Source organism: Bubalus bubalis, chromosome 20 (genome assembly GCF_019923935.1).
Source record: "Bubalus bubalis isolate 160015118507 breed Murrah chromosome 20, NDDB_SH_1, whole genome shotgun sequence".
In the NCBI taxonomy this organism is placed as follows: Eukaryota; Metazoa; Chordata; class Mammalia; order Artiodactyla; family Bovidae; genus Bubalus; species Bubalus bubalis.
In genome coordinates, this window is record NC_059176.1 from 46,796,930 (window position 1) to 46,807,930 (window position 11,001).

Consider the following 11,001-nt stretch of genomic DNA (forward strand, 5'->3'; position numbering starts at 1 on the left):
GCCATAGAGAAGACTATCAGTAATAAAATTGTCTCACCTCCACTTTTCTCAACCATGGCCAATTTTCTCGATATCTGAGTCTTTGAAATCCAAACCAGAGGGTATAAGAGAGCAGGGTGAAAATAACTTCCCCTGCATCAGGCTCACTTACCATCCTAAGCATGCTCCAGGAACTTAAAGTGCTAGCTGTCTGACTCTTGAATCTTGAACATCTTAAACCCCCCAAACCAATCAAGCTTTACAAAATCAGCTGTGTTTAATTAACAGAAAGCAGCTAAGAAGGAACTTATATGCAGAGTACATCATGAGAAATTCCAAGCTGGATGAAGTACAAGTTGCAATCAAGATATTCAGGAGAAATATCAATAACCTCAGATATGCAGATGACACCACCCTTATGGCAGAAAGTGAAGAACAACTAAAGAGCCTCTTGATAAAACTGAAAGAGGAGAGTGAAAAAGTTGGCTTAAAACTTAACAATAAGAAAACTAAGATCATGGCATCCGGTCCCATCACTTCATGGCAAATAGATGGGGAAACAATGGAAACAGTGACAGACCTTAATTTAGGGGGCTCCAAAATCACTGCAGATGGTGACTGTGGCCATAAAATTAAAAGCCGTTTGCTCCTTGGAAGAAAAGCTATGACCAACCTAGACAACATATTAAAAAGCAGAGACCACTTTGCCAACAAAGGTCCATCTAGTTAAAGCCACGGTTTTTCTAGTACTCATGTATGGATGTGAGAGTTGGACCATAAAGAAGGCTGAGTGCTAAAAAAATTGATGCTTTTGAGCTGCAGTGCTGGAGAAGACTCGAGAGTCCCTTGGGCTGCAAAGAGATCCAAACAGTCAATCCTAAAGGAAATCAGTCCTAAATATTCATTGAAAGGACTGATGCTGAAGCTGAAACTCCAATACTTTTGGCCACCTGATGCAAAGAACTGACTCATTGGAAAAGACCCTGATGCTGGGAAAGATTGAAGGTGGGAGGAGAAGGGGACAACAGAGGATGAGATGGTTGGATGGCATCAACCAAATTGGTAAGCCAATTTATAAATATAGCCTGATTCATCAATTCTTGATGCTGCTGCTAAGTCACTTCAGTCGTGTCCGGCTCTGTGCGACCCCGTAGACAGCAGCCCACCAGGCTCCCCCCTCCCTGGGATTCTCCAGGCAAGAACACTGGAGTGGGTTGCCATTTCCTTCTCCAATGCATGAAAGTGAAAAGTGAAAGTGAAGTCGCTCAGTCATGTCCGACTCTTAGCGACCCCATGGACTACAGCCCACCAGGCCCTCCGTCCATGGGATTTTCCAGGCAAGAGTACTGGAGTGGGGTGCCATTGCCTTCTCCGAAATTGCGGTATGGTTGGCATTAATTCAGTCAGTATAGAACACTTCTATCACAAAGATCCCTCAAATTGCCTTTTACAGTCGTATTTCCTTTCCACCCACCCCCACTTCTTCTTTAATATCAGGCAATTGCTGGTCTGTTCTACATGTCTATAATCTTTGCATTTCAAGAATATTACATACAGTTCCGGCAAGGAGCGCGGTGAGAAGCGGATGGCGGCCTTCAACCGGGAGGTCCTCTGGCCTCTGGTGGGCAGGTGAATTAGGGGTCCCCAGGCCGGGACCTCCTGCGGGCGGGCGAGCCGGGGGCCCGTGGGCCGGGACCGGCGGTGGGTAGGTGAACTGGGGGCGCACTCACTGGGACAGCTTGGGCTGTGTCTTGCGGTGCCCCAGAGCTCTCACCACCGCCACCCACTGGAAGCCGCAGCAAACCTCACCCTCACCTCTGCAGCCTAATGTCGGCGGCCGCTCCGAGCCCGGATCTCGCTGACAAACCCACCCGGTTTCTTGGCCCAAGGCTGCATGGCTTAGGCCAAGCCTCCGCCAGGCCCTCACGGGTGGGTGTGAACGCCCTGGACCCGCGCGGATCCGGTACCTGAGGTGACCGCTCACGCGTGGAGACTGACGAAGACCTTAACGGCTCGGAAGGTGAGCGGAGCCGCGGTGGGCAACGGGTAGAAATTAACGGTTCGGCAGTTGGTGGTGGTTCTACCAAGACCTTGACGTCGAAAGATATTAATAGAAATGGTGGAATAACTTACCACACGCAGCCAATAGGAACTAACCATCGCCCTTTGGGAAGACTTCCTGTCCATTTATAGAAGGCCTATGTCTATAATATGAAAAAGCTGCTCTCAATTTTTCATTCAACCTTGCAAAAGGAAACTCACGCTATATCTAGGCCTTCTAGATACGAAGAGGTTGCTGAAGTATGATAAAGTCAAGTTAGAAAATCATATATCTTGTAAATGCCCTTTTTTTTTTTTTAAACCATGGAAAAGACGTATCTTCTGGAAATAATTTTTCTAAATGGAGTTGTTTGACCACTGTAAAATAGTAAAAAAGTTATAGATTAAAAGTCACACAGACTTGATGCAACAAAGAGTGTCCTAGATGCATCAACCAAGGTAGAAATCCTAAAGGAAAAGACTGACAAATTTAATTACATTAAAATAGAAACACACATAGCATTTTCTATCTCACCTATAGATAAAGTGATAAGTATGTGAATATCCAGGCTTCCCAGGTGGTACTAGTGGTAAAGAATCTGCCTGCCAATGCAGGAGACATAAGAGAGGCCATTTCTATCCCTGACTCAGGAACATCCCTTAGAGAAGGAAATAGCTACTCACTCCAATAGTCTTGCCTGCGAAATCCCATGGACAGAGCCTGGCAGGCTACAGTCCATGCAGTTGCAAAGAGACATGACTTACTGACTAAACACCACCAACAACCGTGGATAGCCACACGAAAATGCAGCGATAAAAAGCACAAGAGTATGGGCTGGAAGAAAACCCACCAAAATGCCTCTAAGGATGGAGGGAACAAGACGAGGAGTGAAGGCTGTTAGGGAAACACACAAAAGGAATACCAACGGAACATTTTATTCTCCTCCCACCCCTCCCATAAAAAAATCTGACACAAACATGACAAAACATTCAATTTGATGAAGTCAGGTGGTGATGAAGTCAGAATGGATGTTAGCTTTCTCCGAATTTCTATGGATTTTGAAATTTCTTTTTAAAAATTTGGGGGTAAAAGGCAATAATTAGAGAAGAATGTAAGCTTTACCACATTTAATACAGGTAAGTGTGTCCATGCCTAAGAAGGGAATCAGAGGTTAATTAAATGTTAGCAGCCGCTACCTCTAGGTGGAAGGATACTGAGCTATTTTATTTCTTTCATATTTGTGTCTCTGCATTTTGTAAAGTTCTTTTGTAAAGCCAACACTTTAATATTTTAACCGAAAACAAGCAAGCAAACAAAACCACATCCTGTTGACATACAGAAAAGTTCAAGTCAGACAGGACTTCATAGGTGAGTTCTACATTAGAGGCCAGGAGAGTTTATGCAGGAAACCCTGACATCTAATAAACTGAAGCAAGGGACTCCACTAGATATTACGCAGATTTCCTTAAACCTTTAGGCCAAGTTACCTCATCCAACCAAAAAAACAAAAACAAAAACAAATTAAGAGTGGGATCTGTAGAAAGGACCTTCAAATGTGAAATGAAGAAATAGTGACTCCTAGCAAGGAGGAGGTTTTCCAATAATTTTTACCCACGTCTCACCCATCAGTGGGTTTCTGGCTTCTTACCAAGTCATCTATTTATAGCACAGTAAGCAGCCCTTCTGGAGGCAATATTTCAGCAAGAGTCAAGTGAAAAGAAAGTATAAATATCTGGCAACTGACCAAGTCTGTCATCGGGAATAAGGGCTAATTAGATCCATATTATTTACTGTTCTAATCAGACCACTGTTCAGTTCAATTTTCTATGTCAAATGTCATCAAACAGGATTGTGTCCTGTCTATAACAATATAAAATAAATATTTTTATTTATTTATTTTTAATTTGAGAACTCATCTCTCTCTTCAATTATGTAGAATTATCAGATATCTCTTCAAATATTTCTACTCTTACTCCAGCTGGTCTCTTTTTCTTTAGCTCTGGTTTGCTAGAATATATGAAGCTGTCCTCCATATCTCTTAGTTTCACTCTAGAATATTTATATCTGTCTCTGCCTGTCCCTGCTGTGTGCATGTGGCTTCAGATGCCAGTGGAGTGGTGTCCACAAACTTGCACCAAACTCTTTTGTTCAACAAGCAACACTAGAGACGCATAGTTTATCACCAAACCATTGAGAAGAGCCCACTTCCCTTCTTATAGTCCAAATGCTTATTACTATGGGAAGGATTAGATCACCTTTTGTATTTCTATGAAATAATTATTTAGGATGCTATGTAGTAGGTTAAAAATTGTTGACCTCTATGTAGTGACATGGAAAAATGGCTAAGACATCTTAAATAAAAAAGCAAATACAAGTAATGCATACAGTTGACATCATATGCACCTATACACACATACAATGTATGTGTATGTGTATATATACATATGTGGAGGAGGGCATGGCAACCCACTCTAATACTCTTGCCTGGAGAATCCCATGGACTGAGGAGCCTGGCAGGCTACAGCCCATAGGGTCGCAAAGAGTCGGACACGAGTGAAGTGACTTAGCATGTATATATATATATAAACTTTAATTGATATGCCTATTAGTCAGACTGCACAATTTAGAGCCAGCCATCACCGGATAATTGATGTTTGCAAATTGTGGTGCTGGAGAAGACTCTTGAGAGTCCATTGGACTGAAAGGAGATCAAACCAGTCAATCTTAAAGGAAATCAACCCTGAATATTCATTGGAAGTACTGATGCTGAAGCTAAAGTTCCAATACTTTGGCCACCTGATGTCAAGAGCTGACTTGCTGAAAATGACCCTGATGCTGGGTAAGATTGAAGGCAGGAGGAGAAGGGACAACAAAGGATGAGATGGTTAGATGGCATCATTGACTCAATGGACATGAGTTTGAGCAAACCCTGGGAGACAGTGAAGGGCAGGGAAGTCTGGCATGTTGCCTTCCATGGGGTCACAAAGAGCTGGACACGACTGAGTGACTAAGCATAGAACAGCACAAACCCACCCTCATGCTCAGTAACTCCCTGGAAATGCTCACAGTTCCCTGGTCGGGGAACTAAGATCCCACATGCCACACTGCATGGCCAAAATAAAAGTAATAACCAGACAGTTTGGCAGATGGGAGGTTTAGAGATCAGGGAAGCACTCATATTTGTTGAGTACCTTCTGTAAACTGTTCTAAGAGCTGCTTATCTGTTATCTCATCTTGCTCTCTTGGCCATTTATATGGCAGGCCTCATCTCCCTCTTATAAATGAGGAACCCAAGGCTCTTAGAAAAATAATTTGTGAGGAATCATCAATAGTGTTGCCACAAGAACATACTATGAAGTGGAGAAGACATCATTTACGCCCTAAGGAGAAATGTTTACTAATGGAGAAAATTCTTAAGCATGTGGTTCTCACCTAGGAAAATTTAGCAACCTCCTTTTTGGTCTCTAGAAGTATTAAGCTTATTTTTGTGATGGTTAAAGAATGGTTCTGCCCAAAGACAGAGGAGTTGGACACATGAGTTTGCAAAGTTTCTTCTAAGTCTTACGATACTATAATTTGGTGTTTTTATGATTTCAGATGTGTTCTTGTTTATTTCCTTTTCTTAGGGTGGATAATATAAATGCAGCTGTGTTGGATTGGAAAGAAAAGATTTGTATTCTAAGTGAAGAGGCCAAAATAGGAGCACATAGAAAACCAATGATCTTTCTCCATCCTAGTGACTGTGGTGGAGTCCTTGTGGAATTGGAGCAAGCCTGATGGATAATCCACAAGCAACTGATTGCCCTGAAAAAGTCTTATCACAGTGTGCTTTGACACTGAGTCCTTCCCTGCTTCCATCACTGAGAAGTCAGAACTAAATTACGGAAAGGGATTTTTTTAAAAAATTATATGTGTATATATACATATATATACACACAAAATATTTGCTGATTACTTTGGATTTTTTCTTAATTTGGAGAAAACTTTGACTACTGAATACTTATGGAATATTATTAAAATCATATTCATAGAAACAAATTATTCCTGTTCTGAAATGGGGTGATTGGGTACAGTGTGTCTGCTGTGTGGAAGTGGGTGCAGGATGGAGCCATAGAGGACACCTGACAGCTGCATGGCCACGTATCTGGGACAAGGGCTTCCTAAGGATGTTATGGAGAGTTTGTTTAGAGCAAACTATTTAAGGATAAGGAGTCTTTACCTCAGAATTTTTGTTCTTCTGCAGCAGCGCATGTTCACAATTTCCTTATTTTAGGGGCTAGTGCTGGATTATGAACAGGAAGTTTTGTGGCAAAACTTGGTGTCTAATCTAGTGGGTGCATGGATAGGTAATTTTTTTTTAAGTTGGTAGCCATAGAAAATTGGAAATATCAAAGGAACATTTCATTCAAAGATGCACACAATAAAGGACAGACAGAACTGGTAATGACCTAATAGAAGCAGAAGAGATCAAGAAGAGATGGAAAGAATACACTGAAGAACTGTACAAAAAAGATCTTAATGATCTGGATAACCACAATGGTTATCCATTAACCACAACCACAGTCTCTCATTCAGAGTCAGGCATCCTGGAGTGTGAAGTCAAGTGGGCTTAGAAAACAATGCAGCCAATAAATCTAGTGGAGGGAATGGAATTCCAGTGAGTTATTTAAAATCCTAAAAGATGATGCTATTAAAGTGCTGTGCTCAATATGTCAGCAAATTTGGAAAACCTAGCAGAGGCCACAGGACTGGCAAAGGTCAATCCTCATACCAATCCCCAAGAAGGGCAGTACTAAGGAATTTTCAAACCACTGGACAATTGCACTCATCTCCCATGCTAGTAAGGTTATGCTCAAAATCCTCCAAGCTAGGCTTCAGCAGTAGACAAACCAAGAACTTCCAGGTATTCAATCTGGGTTTAGAAAAGGCAGGGGAACAAGAAATCAAATTGCCAACATTTGCTGGATCATAGAGAAAGCAAAAGAATTCCAGAAAAACATCTACTTCTGTTTTATTGACTATGCTAGAGCCTTTGACTGTGTGGATCATAACAAACTGTGGAAAATTCTTAAAGAGATGAGAATACTAGACCGCCTTACCTATCTCCTGAGAAACCTGTATGCGGGTCAAGAAGCAACAGTTAGAACACTATAGGGAACAACTGATTGGTTCAGGATTGAGAATGAGGTACCACACAGCTGTCTGCTGTCACCTTGTTTATTTAACCTATATTCTGAGCACATTGTGAAAAATGCCAGGCTGGATGAGTTATAAGCTGGAGTCAAGATTGCTGGGAGAAATATAAACAACCTCAGATATGCAGATGATACCACTCTAATGGCAGAAAGCAAAGAGGAGCTAAAGAGCCTCTTGATGAGAGTGAAGGAGGAAAGTGAAAAAGCCAGCTTAAAACTCAACATTAAAAAAAAAAATCACAGTGATTGTAGCCATGAAATGAAAGATACTTGCTCCTTGAAAGAACAGCTATGAAAAACCTAGACAGTGTATTAGAAAGCAGAGACATTACTTTGCCAACAGAGGTTCATGTAGTCAAAGCTATAGTTTTTCCTATAGTCACATTTGGCTATGATAGTTGGACCATAATGAAGGCTGAGCCCCGAGGAATTGATGCTTTCAAACTGTGGTGCTGGAGAAGACTTGAGAGTCCCTTGGACTGCAAAAAGAATAAACCAGTCAATCCTAAGGAAATCAACACTGAATATTCATTGGAAGAACCAAAGCTGAAGCTGAACCTCCAATACTTTGGTCATCTGATGCAGAGACCCAAGTCACTGGAAAAGACCCTGATGATGGGAAAAATAGAAGACAGGAGGAGAAGAGGATGACAGAGGAAGAGATGGTTGGATGGCATCACTGACTCAATGGACATGAGTTTGAGTGAGCTCTGGGAGATGGTGAAGGACATGGAAGCCTGGTGTGCTACAGTCCATGGGGTCACAAATTCGGACACGACTGAGCAACTGAACAACAACAAAGATCATGGCATCCGGTCACATTACTTCATGGCAAATAGAAGGGGAAAAGGTGAAAGCAGTGACAGATTTCCTCTTCTTGGGCTCTAAAAAATCACTCCAGATGGTGACCACAGCCATAAAATTAGAAGACAATTGCTTCTGGGCAGGAAAGCTATAAGAAACCTAGACAGTGTATTAAAAAGCAAAGATATCACTTTGCCGACAAAGGTCCATATAGACAAGGCTATGATCTTTTCCATTCCAGGATGTCAATTCCAGACATCCTGGAATGTGAAGTCAAGTGGGCCTTAGGAAGCATCACTATGAACAAAGCTAGTGGAGGTGATGGAATTCCATTTGAGTTATTTCAAATCCTAAAAGATGATGCTGTGAAAGTGCCACAATATGCCAGCATATTTGGAAAACTCAGCAGTGGTCACAGGACTGGAAAAGGTCAGTTTTCATTCCAATCCCAAAGAAACGCAATGCCAAAGAATGCCCAAACTACTGCACAATTGCACTCATCTCACACGCTAGTAAAGTAATGCTGAAAATTCTCCAAGCCAGGCTTCAGCAATATGTGAACCATGAACTTCCAGATGTTCAAGCTGGTTTTAGAAAAGGCAGAGGAACCAGAGATCAAATTGCCAACATCTGCTGGATCATGGGAAAAGCAAGAGAGTTCCAGAAAAACATCTATTTCTGCTTTATTGACTATGCCAAAGCCTTTGTGTGGATCACAATAAACTGTGGAAAATTCTGAAAGAGATGGGAATACCAGACCAGCTGACCTGCCTCTTGAGAAACCTATATGCAGGTCAGGAAGCAACAGTTAGAACTGGACATGGAACAACAGACTGGTTTCAAATAGGAAAAGCAGTACATCAAGGCTGTATATTGTCACCCTGCTTATTTAACTTATATGTAGAGTACATCATGAGAAAAGCTGGGCTGGAAGAAGCACAGGCTGGAATCAAGATTGCCGGGAGAAATATCAATAACCTCAGATATGCAGATTACACCACCCTTATGGCAGAAAGTGAAGAGGAACTAAAGAGCCTTTTGATGAAAGTGAAAGAGAGTGAAAAAGTTGGCTTAAAGCTCAACATTCAGAAAACTAAGATCATGGCTTCCAGTCCCATCACTTCACGGCAAATAGATGGGGAAACAGTGGAAACAGTGTCAGACTTTATTTTTTTGGGCTCCAAAATCACTGCAGATGGTGATTGCAGCCATGAAATTAAAAGACGCTTACTCCTTGGAAGGAAAGTTATGACCAACCTAGACAGCATATGAAAAAGCAGAGACATTACTTTGCCAACAAAGGTCCGTCTAGTCAAGGCTATGGTTTTTCCTGTGGTCATGTATGAATGTGAGAGTTGGACTGTGAAGAAAGCTGAGCACCGAATAATTGCTTTTGAACTGTGGTGTTGGAGAAGACTCTTGAGAGTCCCCTGGACTGCAAGGAAATCCAACCAGTCCATCCTAAAGGAGATCAGTCCTGGGTGTTCATTGGAAGGACTGATGTTGAAGCTGAAACTCCAATACTTTGGCCACCTCATGCGAAGAGCTGACTCATTTGAAAAGACCCTGATACTGGGAAAGATTGGGGCAGGAGGAGAAGGGGACGACAGAGGATGAGATGGTTAGATGGCATCACCGACTCGATGGACATGGGTTTGGGTGGACTCCAGGAGTTGGTGATGGACAGGGAGGCCTGGCATACTGAGGGTCATGGGGTTGCAAAGAGTCAGACACGACTGAGTGACTGAAGTGAACTGATGATCTTTTCAGTAGTCATGTATGGATGTGAGAGCTGGATAGTAAAGAAGGCAGAGCACCGAAGAATTAATGTTTTGAAATTGTGGTGCTGGAGAAGACTCTTGAGAGTCCATCGGACAGCAAGGATATCAAACCAGTCAATCCTAAAGAAAATCAACCCTGAATATTCACTGGAAGGACTGTTGCTAAAGCTGAAGCTCCATTACTTTGGCCACCTGATGTGAGTAGCTGACTCATAAAAAAGACCCTGATGCTGGGAAAAACTGAAGGGAAAAGGAGAAGGAGGCGGCAGTGGAAGAGATGGTTAGATAGCATTACTGACTCAGTGGACACGAATCTGAGCAAACTCTGGGAGATAGTGAAGGATAGAGATGCCTGGCGTGCTACAGTCCATGGGTTTGCAAATAGTTGAACACATCTTAGCGACTGAACAACGTGGTACTCATAAGCAAAACTTTTAAGATAACTGTTGCTGGGAATGACCACAAGGCTGCTGGATTTTCTAGTGCCCAACTGTGGTTACTCTGGAAATGAAAGCTTTATGAGAGTTTTCATTCAAGGCTGTAATTTAGTGTGGAACATACCTGAACAAATATCCAAAAGCTTGTGTGTTCTTCCCTAGCTTTCTTTTTAAAATTAATCCTTATTCTATATTGTAGTAACAGTGATATACAATGTGTTGTGGGTGGCAGGTGAACTGAATGTGTTTTCAGTTTTACATATATATATATATGTATATATTCATATTTGCATTTTTCCTCATGGAATTCATTACAGTGTGTTCACAGAAATCCTTTGTTATACCTAGGTCTTTGATGATTACCTTTTTTACATGCAATGATTATATTTGCTTACTCTAATCTTCTATTTTATCCCTTTCCACTTGCTTTCTCCTTAATAATCAGAAGATTGTTTTCTAGGTCTCTGAGTCTTCCTGTTTCTCAGTGAATAAATTGGTGGGTGTTTATCAATTCCAGCTATAAATGATATCTAAAGATATATATCTTTTTCTGATTTTGAGTTTCTTCATGTTGTTTGATCATCCCTAGTTTTATCAATATTCCTGAAAATCACATTATGTCATTTTCTTCTGGCAGAGTCATGTTCCATTGTGTACATAGGTCTCTTTTTCTTTATCCATTTATCTCCCCATCAATATGTTTATTTCCATTTTTTGGCTGTTGTAAAGTGCAGTCCAGTGCATGCTTGGTTGCACATGTATTT